The sequence below is a fragment of the Suricata suricatta genome, chromosome 16, assembly GCF_006229205.1.
Source record: "Suricata suricatta isolate VVHF042 chromosome 16, meerkat_22Aug2017_6uvM2_HiC, whole genome shotgun sequence".
In the NCBI taxonomy this organism is placed as follows: Eukaryota; Metazoa; Chordata; class Mammalia; order Carnivora; family Herpestidae; genus Suricata; species Suricata suricatta.
Window position 1 is genome coordinate 7,820,896 of NC_043715.1, and position 15,004 is coordinate 7,835,899.

Genomic DNA, 15,004 nt, shown 5'->3' on the forward strand with positions numbered 1-15,004 from the left:
CTCCCCAACTCTCTCTCCCTCCTCCGTTCCCCCTGGTTCTCCATTAGGTCTCTCTTGTTTTCCTGCTAGACCTATGAGTGCAAACATATGGTTTCTGTCCTTCTCTGCCTGGCTTACTTCGCTCAGCATGACACCCTCAAGGTCCATCCACTTTCCTACGAAGGGCCATATGTCATTCCCTCTCATTGCCATGTAGTACCCCATCGTGAATATATACCACGTCTTCTTGATCCATTCGTCAGGTGATGGACATTTAGGCTCCTTCCAGGCCACTCTAACCAACCATCTTGTGGGACTAATATTACATAGGACAGCTTTGAAAAATGGTTTCTAAAATACTGACGTCTGACTTAGTTATTTTATTTAGTCCTGGAGGACATTTTCACCAATCCCCACCCCCCATGAAAAGCATGTTTTGAAAGACCGTTATTCATCAGAGCCCTCTGTAACAGCAATGGGGCATCAGCAAGAGAAGAGGCACAATTCCATTTACATGCAGTCAAAAGCGAAAAAAAAAAAAAATCTTATTGTGGGGGAGTGGCTTATAGGTGCCCTTACTACCTTCAGGAGCTCCTTATGGCGTTTCAGGACCCCGGTTTGGGGTCCTCTGCTCTGATAGAAACCCAAGATCAACGTCAAATCCAGCCTGGCCATTTGTGATTGGATGAGCCTTCTAAGGAAATCAGAGGTCCTATAAGGAATAGGTAAATCTTCAAGAATGCTGGCCATGGATTCTTTGGATATAAAAACTCTGCCTTCAAGTTTCTATTCCGATATTATAAGGATAACGGTGTCCATTAGGGGCACATATATACAAGCTCCATGGGGGCGGGCAGTTGGGGAGGTTCCTTGTCTCTGCCCCTTCTCCCTCCCTTCTCTCCTTTGGTTACACCTGCTTCATTCTCCCCTCAGAGAGCAGGCAGCCCTTCTCTAGAGAGCACATGTGACTCCTACAGTCACTGCTCCGGTCCACCCTAACCACGGCTTTGACCTCCCAGCACAGGTTGGTTAAAGCCTCTTACAATTCAGTTCTAGGAAGAGAATGCTGATTGGATCACTTTGGTCAGGTGTCATCTCTCATCCAATCAGCAGTGGCTGGGGGAGGGTCCTTCAGATTTGGCTGTAGTATCTTCTGAGAGTGGCGCCCACAGGGCTTGGAATATGGGTGCTTCCCAACATGGGGGAGGGAAACTTGTACCCGAGGCCCGTTTGGAGATAGACGTAGGTAGAATTAGGCCCTGAGCAGGTCTCCGAACCTAGAGACTAGGTTGTCAACCTTGGATACACTTGGGGAGCTGGTAAAACTGTTGAGGCCGTGTCTCAGACCAATGTCTCTAGAACTTCTAGGGGCTTGGGCATCGTTTTTTTTTTGTTTGTTTGTTTTTTGTGTTTTTTTTGTTTTTGTTTTTTTTAAATAACAATTCCTAGTTATTCTAATGCACAACCAGGATTAAAACTCCTAGTAGAAGAATTCAGGCACATAGTTATGCATGAAAACCAAGAAAGTGAAGAAATCGCTGGTGAATATCCCATATTTTATTGTTCTGTCTCGTAACTCAGCATTTTTCAGGTCCGGTAAAATTAAAAGGGATGAACAATTGCTTTGTGTTTTTCCTGCCTCACCGTTTCTTCCCAGCCCTCTAGAGCATCAAAATTTATATAAGGATGGAGGAAGGAAGTCAGTGAAGGCTCGTAGGGAAAGTAAATTGGAGGTGGTATCCAGAAGCCTCCTTTTTACACCTGACTGAGCCACTAAGCAGCCTCACGACCTGGGCAGGCCTATTCCCCTGGGGTCTCATTCTTCTCCTTTGGGAAATGGGTCAAGTGATCCAGAGTCAGAGACCTTTTAGGCATCTACACAATCTGCCAAACGTCCAGGTTGTCACAGATCTGGCACATGAACCAAAGGGGTAGATACTGAGGACTTCCCCCTAGCAGAATGGCTCATTTTAAATGTATGATGGTATTTACCCAGCATTCTGCGTCAAAAAGAGAATAGCGGGTTTAGTTATCAAGTTCCAAATTATTTGCATGAATGTTTGCAAGTACCGAGAAGATGTTTTGTTATTTGCTGTCATCACCACTAGGCACTTATTTAGTGTGAGATTTGGCTTCTTACAGTAGGAACAGGACCGGGGCAAATGGTGCTGGCTAGGATTAACCGAGATGTTTGGTCACACGCTGTTAGGCCCAATGGTCCTCCACTAAAGCATAGCATTAAGCCGTATACAAATGGCCTACTCTGAAGGCATGCTTCCCTCTACTCTGTAAGACTATTGCCTTTTAAATTTCTCATCTCCTCTTGGATTCTAAACTCTGGGAGCATGGAGTCTGCACCTCATTTAGTTTGTCCCCAGTACAGCCCTGCATTGGTGAGCAGCACACAGCATCTATGCCTCAGCTCCTTTCCAGAAAGTGGCAGAGCATTCTCGAATAAACAGGTGCACAAACAAGCAAGCAGGCAAACGGGGAATAGGAGCCTGGTAGAAGTTTCTTAAACGACAAAGATGACATCTTTGCAACCTGTCAAAATTAGAGGTTGTTCTCTTAATCCCTTCCCTATTTTTCAAAAGACCCATATCCTGCCATCTCCTTGACACTTCTGTGGGCTAAGTTTCTTTTCCTGGACAGCTTGTTAAATATAGTCTGCACCAGCCAGACCTATTTCTTAATGTCCTTTTTTGGAGAGCTATTGGAAAATAAACCCCTTTTCCTTGGCTGGTCTGGCATCTGAGTTGTTATGCTTTATTTTAGGATTTAGCTCAATGAACACTTACTGGGCAGTCCCTGTACCCTAGAATATGGATTCGGTGCTGGGACAATCCAGAAACAAATGGGACACAGTTGTTGCTCTCAAGAGTCATTATGGATGCACACAGACAATTAAAATAAATAAAATACTCGTCCTGTTTGATAAACGCTTTCCAGAAGATGTGGGGTCTGCAGGGTGAGCCAGAGGAGAGTTGTCATTTTGTGAACACCCCAAACAATAGCTCTGAAGGTAGCAAAAGGAAGCTAGATTCTTTCTTACTTTTTTTACATTTTTTTATTTTTTGAGAGACAGAGAGAGACAGAGTGTGAGTGGGGAAGGGTCAGAGAGAGAAAAAGACACAGAATCTGAAGTAGTCTCCAGGCTCTGAGTGAAAGTTCAGCACAGAACCTGACACAGGACGCGAACCCATGAACCATGAGATCGTGACCTGAGCCGAAGTTGGACACTCAACCGACTGAGCCACCCAGGCGCCCCGCTAGATTCTGTTTTTAACTTGGGCTAGAGAAAATCTCCCTTAGCCTGACCCACATGCAATCTAGCAAAATGTTGATCACTTTGACTACGTAAGCATTTAAAGCCAACACGTCGCAAGATCCCCATAAACAAAATCAAAAGACAAGCAGCAAAGTGGAAAAAAAATCACAACCCGCCAGAGAGACAAAGACCTCATTTCTTTAGGATGAAGGGCTCTTAGACCAAAAACCTGGTAGGAACATGGGCAAAGAAGAATGGACAGCTTTTAGCAAAAGTGAATACAAATGACCAATAATCTTAGGAAACCATGTTCGTCCTTGCTCATAAGCAAATAATAGCTAGGATAATATTACATTTTGGCTGAAATGTGCGGTGATGACCGCCTCACATGTGCTTGTGAGCCTGTGAATTAGCCTCCTCGCTAGCCTTTATACGATCTTATAGCACATTGATCTTAGAGCAAATGCCAGCTTCTATACATTTCCTGTTTGGGGATTTTTTTTTTAAGTTTATGTATTTATTTTGAGAGAGACAGAGACAGTGTGAGCGGGGCAAGAGGAGAGAGAGAGGGACACAGAGAATCCCAAGCAGGCTCTGCACTGTCAGCACAGAGCCCGATGTGGGGATCCAACTCACGAAACCATGAGATTGTGACCTGAGCCGAAACCAAGAACGGGAGGGACTAAGCCGCCCAGGGGCCCCTCCAACTGCGTGGGCACAGCTGGAATAAACAGTGTGTTTATGTGTGCCAGTTGGGGAGGAAGGACTGTCCGCCCAGGGACCGGTGGGTACCCTGGGAGAAGAAATTGGAAAACCAGACCAGAGAGAGAGGGCATGGACACAGAGGTAGGAAACAAAGCGAAATGAATTCTGTGGGCAGTGCCCTGAAGGTTTGCACAGTCCCCGTCTCCGAAGCCACTTCTGTCCACGTTCGTGTTCACCAGCGTGAACCCATCCAGGTACAGCCCCTCCTCCCCATCAGTCGGTCGGCGCTCCGTGCTCCCCGCCCGATAAAAGACTCATTTATGTTAATTGAATTAAGGCCGGTATTGTTCATTGAGCTGTGGCAGCGGATCCTCTGTTCTGGCCCTTTTCTGTATCATCGGCTTTGTCACAGCCAAAAAAAAAAAAAAAAAAAAGTGTTGGTAGGGGGAGCAGGGAACGAGGGAGGGAGGTGCGTGTTTCAAAGGGCTACATGGGGATTTGGTCACGTGAATGCCTTTAACATCAGTCGCCAGCGCTGGGCAGCGATGCCGGGCGCGTTCCTACGCACACCTCTTTGAAAAAACGTCCCCTCTGGTGTTGCTACCAGGCTCCCCTCCACTGATACAGGATTTGGCGGCTTTGAAGTTGGTTGTGGAAATTTCACTGCCTTCTTTGACTCCAGCAAATTGCTCCAAAATGCTACAAATGTAAAAAAGACTAAGGGAGCTTTAGCAGCAGCTTAGAGGTGGAATCCCCTTAAGCCATTGACAGAAACATGCGTTTCTTCTTTCAGTTTTTAATTTGTGAGTTATGTGTTAAAATGCAGCAGTGCCGCTGAAGGCTTGTCTTAGGAAGTCGGTTCCGAGCGGGGAGGAAAGGGGTAGGCTCCAGGCTCGGGTTCTTTAGAACTGGCCGTGTGCAGGAGGTGGCCTTGACTCCGGGGCAAGGCAGCCTGTGGAGAAATCGTAGAAGACAGGTTTTGCCCAATGGATTGAAAAGCGTTTGTAATGTGGGTTCGGGCGTTTCCAGAGTGAATCTGGATTTGATTGAGTGTTGAGGCTCCTTGGATGCCAAGCCCAGACATCCTGCAGACCTGTGCTGTGGGGATGCTGGACCGGACAGAACAGGGGCCCGGGTCAGTGGTTACTGACATGCTCATAGTCTTACCTTAAGAGCACCCCCCCCCGCCCCTGTTTTGGGTGGGGGGAAGATCATTGGGCTTAGAGGCAGTTTCTGAAAATCCCCCCAAAGTTCTTTTTACTCCCACGCTGGACCAGGTGAGCGGGGAACGACCCCAGGGAGCTCCCCAGGCTCCTGTTACCACCTCCGTAAATATTAGGATCTGGCAGCAATCACAGGTTTTCAGGCTCGCCCTGTTTTGTTTCAGCAGAGGAGCCGTTTGCAAAACAGAGGTTTAAGGGGGGGGGGGACTCCTGTAGAAAAAAGACACAAGAAGCTGCTGAGGGTGGAAGCCGGCCCTCCAGACCGTCGGCCTTTCTTCCCTATGCCCGGGACGCCGGGATCTCTGCAGAGCCTCTTGGAATATCTTTCTGGAATAGTTCGCTCCGAGAATGCTAGCTCACACAGGCTTTGATGTAGCAAAGGGCCACGTTCCCTCCCTGGAAACACAGGGGTTCTTCAGAGCGCCGCAGACCACGTGGCGTCAGTGTCAGGCCTTTCCGGCTTTGTGATTTTGGAGAAGTCACTTGCCGGCTACAGATGGGTGACAGAAGCAGCCGCGTGGAATTCTTGATACAGGTTAAGTGAGTCAGCAGAGGCAGCGTTGGCTGCATGCAGTGCCAGCTGGCTGCTCTCATCACTAAGGGGACAGACAGGCAAGCAGTACCCGTCAGAACCATGTCTTTTTTGGCTCAAACTTGTTGAGGATCTTTTTTTCTCTGAATCCGGGGGAATCCCATAGTTGACTTGGCAAAATTGACTGTTCCTTCCTTTGTAGCTACCTCTTACCAGTTTCTCTGCCTGTCACATGTCACTGTGAAAGGCAGTGTTTCCTAGTATACCATACTCAACTGTGATCCAGGACCCGTACTTTCCATGCCTGGTGCTCAGCATTTAGCACAGGGACTGTCACAGAACCGATTCTTAGGGGACGTTGGCTGGATGGCTGACCAGCCGTGTGTAGGAACCAGTTGTGTGAATCTCTTCCCAATTCCACATTTAGGCATGAAATGGGTCATGAATATTCACAGCAGGGAGTAAAAATGCTATAAAACCAGACCCCTTTCCCCTGCGCCCATTTACCCCAGAGCTGTCTGCTAAACTGCAGCACACCCCTGGGTGAGCTGCCCAGAGTTTTAAAAAATGGAAACTGAACAGAGCGGAAGCACATGTATCAAAAGCATCACCACTGATATTGCTGCTCTGACGGTGAAGCCCAATAGAATCCAAGTAGGGAAGAGTGCTGTAGGCTAGAGGCATCAAAGAAAGATCTGGAAGGCTGGAAGTTATGGGTGTCTAGGAAGAAGTCATAGGCTGTCCAGGCTCTGGGGACAGGATGGGAAAGGATGCAACCAGAGTAAAAAGGGAATGTCTCGCCTTACCCAGGACTGAGGAGGTGGTGCAGGGAAACAGCAGGCCAATGATGAAAGGCAATGACAGGACGGACGGATTGCTGTAGCTGGACCTGGAAAGATGCTCAGGTATTGCTAAAGAGGAAGGTGAATTTCATGTCCGCCTGCAGCAGTGATTCCTGTACCTTGGGGATACGTCCATTTAATGCAAAGCGTTCACCTGCCAAACTTACTGGTGGCCTCCTTAACCTCCTGAGCTGGTGCAGAGTCCCACTAAAGAGTTTCCAAAAAAGTTCAGAAATTTAGGTAAATCGATGGTAGAGGGAGCCAACAAAGGAAGCACGTGGCGAGCCGGGCTGAGTGAGGCTGCGGTTAGAGACAGAGAGCAAAGGAACCGCTGCTCTGTCCCTGCTGCTTCTGTCCAAGATTCCGGCTGGCGGGTCATGGGACCAACCTCAATGGTTTTTAATTTTAGCGCGTTGGACATTGACCAGTGCCTCTCTGAGAACCTGGGTCAGCTCCCTCGAGCTCGGTGGTTTTCAACCTCAACTACTCCTGAGAATCACCTGGAAGGCTTTCAAAATCCCAGTGCCTAAGCCCACCTGCCCCCTCACCCCCAGCACAGCTAAATCCAGATCCCAAGATGGCATCAGTATTGTTGTCTTTGGAAGGTCTCCAGGTGATCATAGTGCTCAGCCGAGGCTAAGGCACTGCTGTAAGGCACTGGCTTTCAACTTCTGCAAGCATCAGCTCCCCCCCACAGCCCAACCCCCGCCGAAAGGACTGGGCAGCAGGCCTGACTGCTAGAGTTCCCAGCCCTCGAATTTCCAAATCATGCAGTGTGGGCGTGGGGGCTCAGAATTTGTAGTTGTAACCAGTTCGCAGGTTCAGACATGGGGTGCCCTTTAAAAAGCTACTGTCGCAAGGTCACCACGGCAGCATTTGGAAAACCACCTAGTAGAGGAGGTGTCAAAGACAGACCCTTCCAGCTCTGCACTTTTCATTTGCAGGGCGAGAAGCGGTCTGAAGCATCGGGTCTGAAGCTGGGGTCTGACCTGGGCGATGTTGCCCTCCACGGGGCATGTAGAGACATCCGGAGGTATTTTGGGGTGTCACGACTTGAGGATCAGGTGGGTGGAGAGGAAGGATGCTGTTGAATGCCTTAGAAGGCACAGGACAGGTCTTGCTGGGATTGAGAAGCCCTAGTTTTAAAGCCTTTGAGCTTCTTGTCATTTCCTGTATGAACGGGGAAATAGTCATACTTGTTTCTCAAGATTGTTGCTAAGAATAAACGGCATCCCGTAGATGAGCGGCTGTAGGCAGACAGTGCTCAGAAAATGGTAGGACAGTTCACCCTTGGGCAGGGGTTTGAATTGCGCAGGTCCACTTACATGCAGGGTTTTGGTTTCTCTTTCAATAAATAAATAAACAGCATTGCTGCTGTATTTTCTCTTCCTTAAGATTTTAACAACAGTTTCCTTCCCTTAGCCTACTTTATTGTAAAAATAGAGTGATAATACAGATATCATGCAAAATATGTATGAATCGACTGTGTTCCCCATAAGGATTCTAGTCAACAGTGGGCTATTAGTAGTTACGCTTTCCAGGGAGAGGGGTCCAAAGCTATGCGTGGCTTTTGGATGGCGCAGGGGTCAGTGTCCCAAACCCTTGTGTTGTTCAAGGGTCCACTGGGGCTGTCAACCTCCCAGCTCAGCCGCTTCGTGATATAAACTTGGTTGAGGGATTTGACCTCCACGGACCTGTCCTCTCATCTGTAAAATGGGCACAGTAATAGAACCCAGCCCTGAAGGACAGTTGCAAAGGGGAAAAGAGAGTTCTATGTAAAGTCCTTCGAAGCACTCAATAAGCATCTTTTATTAGGGTGCTCCATTGTGTCTTTGCGCGGACCTTGACTGCCTTCCTAGAAGGATCTAGGATGCCGACTTACCGCCTCTCACTTAGCAGGCCCATTTTATAGGTGGAAAGTCGGCTAATTTTTGGTTTGCAGGCTGCGAGGGCTCAGAAACAGAATCAGGAAGGGCAACCTTGTAGCCTTCCGGGCCAGACCCAAGACCCCCAAACCAATGGCACTTTCAAAGTGCCCAGCGGCACATGGCCACTCAGAAAACCTGGTGTTTAATTTTTGCCCACACATTCCAGCTTTAGTACAGGTCTGCTTCAATAAGATTTTGGTGATGTAATTTTGAAGAAGACAAGACATCACCAGACCCATATCCTGTAGGGAGATAGTCCTGAAGGCAGAGTGGTGGTGCCTCACCCAACCCCCTCCACTTGGCAGACGGAGCAGGGATTCGAACCCAGGTCTCTTTGACTCCAGTGTCTGGTTTCCTCATGAGTCTGCAGCTCATGATGTGAGTTACAACAGGAAGAAGACCTTAGGGATGACCACGGGCCATCCAGAGACACCCGGTCTTCCCCAGCCCCCCATGTTAGTGAGTTCCTGCTCCCATTCGAACACCGGCCTCAGAGGTAAAACTCCTTTCTCTAATCTGCACACAAAATGGATTTTAGCAACTGGATTTTATCGAGGAACAGACTCCCACTGCCCCCACTCCCAGCATTCGAAAACATATTGTCTTCTTTACTGTAGTTCATTTTGCTTTCTGAGGTGATTAATGAATTAAAGATGCAGTGTATTTATTCTTTTGCCTGATTACCATTCTGTAATAAATCTAAGCTCTGGAGTCTGTCGATACAGGAAGGCCAAACTCCCTCTTCGGAAAATAAAGGTTTGTACATTAAGCTTATCCTCCAGCTCTCTGATACAGGAGAAAATTCACTTTTAGGGCCTTATAAAAATAAGAGGCAAGCTCGCACAGGCACTGGCTGGTCCCTGGGAGATCCTATTTCTGTGAATGGAAAGGCTCTTTGTACACGTCTCCCTAGACAGGGGAAGGCCTGTTGACTGGTAGACGGGATTTATTTTTTGGGGAAATCAGAATATCAGACTATTCATGGAGGTGATGGTGGAGAGGGAGGTGACATCGGTAAAGACCTTGTCCCAGCCCTGTGAGATCTTATCGTGGCTTTGAGATGGTGCTTTCTGCAAGCTGCACTTGTCTTTGGCTGAATGGCCATGAGAGCTTAGTGAGGTGCTGGGTCCCGGAAAGGCCCTGGAAGGCAGAGGACTGGCTTCCTAGGAGACCAGGAGAGCGCGGTGGCCAAGAATACTGCAGCTGCACACACCCTGTCCCGAGCCACCCCTCTAGCGGTGTGACCCCAGGGAGGCCGGGAGGTCACCTTGGGCTCAGAACAGGTGCATGGGCGGGACAAAGCTTTGCCTTCTGCAGATTTCACTTTGTATAACCTTCCTTCAGTTTGACCTGTACCAGGACAGGAAGCACATGAAAAAGGAACAAGCCAACAAAACTAGGTTGGTAATATGGGCGACTTCCTTTCCTTTCCTTCCTTTCTATTTTTTAAAAAGAAAAAACAGGGGTACCTGGGTGGTTCAGTCGGTTGTGTCTGATTCTCAGTTTAGTCTCAGGTCATGATCCAATGTCAGGTTCTTTGCTGACAGCACGGAGCCTGCCTTGGGATTCATTCTCTCTCTCTCTCTCTCTCTCTCTCTCTCTCTCCCCCTTGCTCTCTGCCTCTTACCCCCTCATGCTGTCTCTCTCAAAATCAGTAAATAAACATTAAAAATTTTAATAAAAATGAAAAAAACAAAAAGCAAAACAAAAATAATTTACTTAGCTGGTGGCTTATATTTCTCACTTTGCCGCTGATTCGACAGAATATATAAAATTATATACGTATTTATTTTACAATATATAATTCATACTATCTTAGTAAAAAAATATCAGATTGAATGAGTGTGTTTCAAGGACTTTATGAAATCCTCTAAGTATGTTCAGGATTCTGTCCAAGTCCATTTTTCTGGAAAGAGGGTCCCTACGTTCATCAGAGCCTCAAAGGACCCAGTAGCTGAAGACAGTTTGGAAATCAAACTACAGCTTCCAAAGGCCTTCTCTCTGCACCTGAGGTTCCCAGCCCCGCGCTGGTGAGGCTGAGGCAGGCACAGGAAGTGTCTGGGCTGGACAGCTGGGAGGGTTAGACCCAAGCCCTGAGCTGTGCGCCTTTCCCTGGCCAGCCCATGCCCCTCTGAGCCACCCCAGCTCCTTCAGAATGCTGCCAAGCTCAAGCCCCTGTCTTCAGGGCAGTTAGGAGACTCCCAGAGAGCTAGGAGGCCAACATGAGAGCATTTTTGCTTTGTCCCCAACCCTGGCTGAGGGTCCCACTGTGACACCACTGACCTTGATCCGCAGCAGACTGATTCCTCACTTTCCTTCGCCCAGGTTCCTTCTCCCTGCCCCCTGCAACCAGAAAACAGACCGTGTAGGTCACAGGTACAAGAGAGAAGTGTCCCAGCAAGCCAGGCATGCTTCCTAGGACCGGAAATACTCTTGCCACCTTCTCTTCAAGAAATCCAAAACGTGCCAAGGTGGAGAGAGAGGGTGTCCCTGAGGACCTGCATTTAATTTTGCAGTGAAAGCCTTTTCCTGGGAAGTCCTCGGAGGCCTGGGGGGTGGCCGTAGAGGTGGGGGAGGGGCTCTGTGGCCAGCAGGGCTTGCTCTACTCCAGTCGCATCCCACCTGGAAGGTTCTCTCTTTCTGCCTTGGCACTACATGGAATTGTGAACCAGTTTACAAAAGAGCTACTCCTTTGGGGTTGCCTTTCCCAGCTTCCCCAAATGAGGAGGACTCTGGATGACACTGTTGAAACACAAGAAACTTTATAAGGGGCAAGAAGCTTCCTACTTCCTCATCAGAATTACAGATAGGACACCCCCTTGAGTCTGAATCCAATAGGAAATCAGATAGGACCCCCTCCCCGAGATCATCCAAGCAGCCAGATTCATCGTGTGTGTGTATGTGTGTGTGTGTTCATTTTTGCTCGCTATTTATTTATTAAAACATCTAGAGCATTGATGTCCAAAAAAATATAATGTGAGCCGCACTTAAAAATTTCCACTCTCTAGCAGAGCCACATTTAAAAAATTAAAAGGAGCCCGTGAGATCAATTTTAATATTACTAAAAACACAATACATTAAAATATTATTATGGCAACCTGTGATCAGTATCAAAGTGCATTGATGAGATATGTTACCCTCCTTTTCTTTTTGTGCCAGGTCCCTGAAATTCGATGTGCATCTCATGTCGGATGCTAAATGTTCAGTGGTTAATGTGAAACAGAATCAGACTAAAACAAACAAAAAAAGGTGTACTTAGAAAAAAAAAACATTTGTATGCTGCTTCAGTTTTCTTTTTAATTTTTTTAAATGTTTGTATTCATTTTCAAGAGATAGAGCACTAGCTGGGGAGGGGCAGAGAGTGAGGGAGACAGGATCGGAAGCAGGCTCCAGGCTCTGACTAGCTGTCAGCACAGAGCCCGGCGCAGGGCTCAAACCCACGAACCGAGAGATCATGACCTGAGCCAAAGTCGGACGCTTAACCTACTGAGCTACTCTGGCACCCCTACGCTACTTCTGTTTTCAAATTTGAAGGTAAAGTAGTTAGGATCACAGACAATTAAAAACTCTGCTCCTCAGACTTGCCAGCCACGTTCCGAGTGCCCCGTGACCATGTGAAGCCAGAGGCTTCATTGCTGGACGGTGTCGTGAGCTCTAGGATTGAGGAGTGGTCCAAGGGATCTGTGTGAAAACCACTAGGTGCCAGGTTGAGTTTTAGCTTTGTCTGGTATGGGGCACCTGTATGTCATCAGCCACCACCTTCAGCCTGTATGCTGGAGCCACCGGAGAGCAAGCATCTGCTTGTGTGGTAGAAACAACCAGCACCAGTGCTTGCACAGAATAGGGACCTAATATTCACCAAGTGGATGCATGAACAGAAGGGACATATTAAGGACCTCCTGCCAGGTAGATTTGTGTGAATTTAAAATAGGAGTCTGGAGGAGTTCTTGGAGTTTGTTTTTGTGTGTGTTGGGGGCAGGAAGGGGTGAAGAAGGCAGGGAGGGCTACTGTATTTCCTGCATCTGCAGGGCAGGAGGATGGTTCCAGAAGGGCAAGTGTGAAGGTGTCCTAGCCAGAGCCGCTCCCTGGGTGGGATTACGTTTCCTCCTCCCCTTCTACTTGTTCTTCTAAGGAGTATGGTCTGGGTTAGAGCCCTAGATGGCTGCTTCCCGGTGAGCCTGGGGACGTCTCCAAAATATGGAAGCTGCTATCAAGGGTTGGAGAGGGCGTGAAACTCTCCCAGGCCTGACTAGACATCATATATCCCCAGCCTCAGAAATACTCTATACTGTTGGTTGGCATCCGGGCATAGATCACAGATGAATGTTCCATGTTTTGGTTAGACAACAGACCTTTAAGCTTTTAAAATGGATTTTTTTTGTGAGGGTTAAGAATGGTGTCTCCGACTTCTAGGTCTTGGAACATAGTAAGAAAGTCCACTCACTCATTCATTCCTCGTCCCATTAATTTATGCACCTACCCAATGTGCCCCCTCTTAAGAAACTATTGTTTGGGGCAGTGGGATGCTAGAAGATACAGATGGGAGCAATGTGAACCTAGCCCCTGCCTGTCTACAGCTTCACAGCCGGTTGGCAAAACTGCATGTGAAACAAAGATGCGTCGCAATTGTGCCTAAGTGCCATAAAGGTTGAGAGTGGAGTGCTGTGGCCAGACCTGGTCTGGATATCAGGAGATGGAATCTTCAGGCTGAGTATTTAAGATTGAGAAGGATCACGTCTTGGGAAGTTAGGGCCAAGGCAGAGTGAAAGGGGGGATATGTTGGACAGCTGGACAGGAAGGAGTTGAGAGCTGGCCGGCTTGAGGCAATCTGCTCAGGTCAAGGCCAGAGATGCTGTTGTGTCCCTTCCGGGCTCCTCTGTACCTAGCTTGTCACCCGGCACGCCACAGACGCTTCACAAATGTCTTCCGAACTAGTGAAGGCAAAGAGTTGTCCTGGGGGCTCCTAACTTTGGGGGAAACTCTCGTCAAGCACCCGTGCATACCGGCTCTTGTCTCTTCTCTCAGCCCACTGAGTGTCATTCTGAATTGTGAGTACAATCGATTTAACTTTCCTTGGCTTTGGAGCACATGTTCCGTTCCTCTTCCTAAGCCCTTTCCCACAATCCCAAATTTTTAAAGAAAAACAATAGAATTCAGGTTAGTTTTTAATTCTTACCTATGTAGCTTATGTTTTTGTTTTGTTTTGTTTTGTTTTTAAGCACTGCATTGGCTCTACTTCATTTGAAATGCTTATATGGGGAATTGCCTAGGTTTCCTTCTCTGCCCTCTCAAATCTTTCTGATTTTTCTGATTTAACCAATGAGGCGTCCAAAGCAATATGTGACTTATGGAATTTCTTTAAAGAGTAGTGTTAGCAACATAGACATAAAAGAGAAATATAAACCGACAGTAAACCAAACAAGGGGCACCTGGATGGCTCAGTTCAGTAAGTGTCCGACTCTCGGTTTCGGCTCGGGTCATGATCTCACACTTTGTGAGACGGAGCCCCGCGTCAGGCTCTGTGCTGGCAGTGCAGAGCTTGCTTGGGATTCCTTCTCCCCCTCTCTGCCCCTCCCCACTTGTGCTCTCTCTCTCTCTCAAAATAAATAAAAGTTTAAAAAATACATTTATATAAAAAAAGTAAACAAATGAAGAGAAGCCAACCAATAATATGGTAGGAGAAATTTCAAGAACCCATGTTCTGTGTTGCCACATCTGTCCATCAATATCCAAACCATTAACTGATGTATGAAGAGGAAGGGGAAAAAAAAACCAACCAGGAGTGAAGTATAGCACCATCAGCATCTTTCATTTCTGTTGGCTCCTCCAATTTAAAAATGGAATCATGTTTAACATCTTAATTAGGGACAGTAATGTACAACAGTTTTTTTTTTTATGAACATCTAGTAATTTACTCTTGAAGTAAATTATAGTCCATTTATCTACAGTGACAAGTCAATAAAACAGTGCAAGGCTCAAGCTTTTCAATCACCTAATATTTGTTTCCTGTTTGACTACTGGATGGCGGTCAGGACGACAGGTAAGGAGGGCCAGCAGCTCAGGGTGGGTGCCGTGGCTTTGGAAATCGGCTCCTTCAGGCTCCCCCTCTGGAAGGCCCAGCCCAGTTTTCACCAGCTGTTGCGAGTTCGGAAGTTTGCAGAAAGATGCACACCGTTGAGGACGAAGATGACTGGTGCCTTTTGGCTCTTGCGATGTGGATGGTCAGGGCGATTCAAGCGGTAAACCGAGCTGCTGGCTGCCCTCCGCAGCGGTTCGTGCTCAAGAGAGTGTGAAGTGCGTGCCTAAACCATCAGTCGCTGGGATCAAGGGGCCTCCCCGGCCTTTCTTCTTGGTGGTGCAGGTTTGGTTAATAGCTAAGCCCACTCAAACCATGGCCGATGTCCTCAGGCGTGCGACACTTGTGTTTGATGAGTTGTATTGTGGTTTCAGAAATGGCAGTTAGATCAAAGTCAACAGCCCCCAAACACACAGCGACCAGGCGAGATTGCCCTTAACAGAGGCTCTTG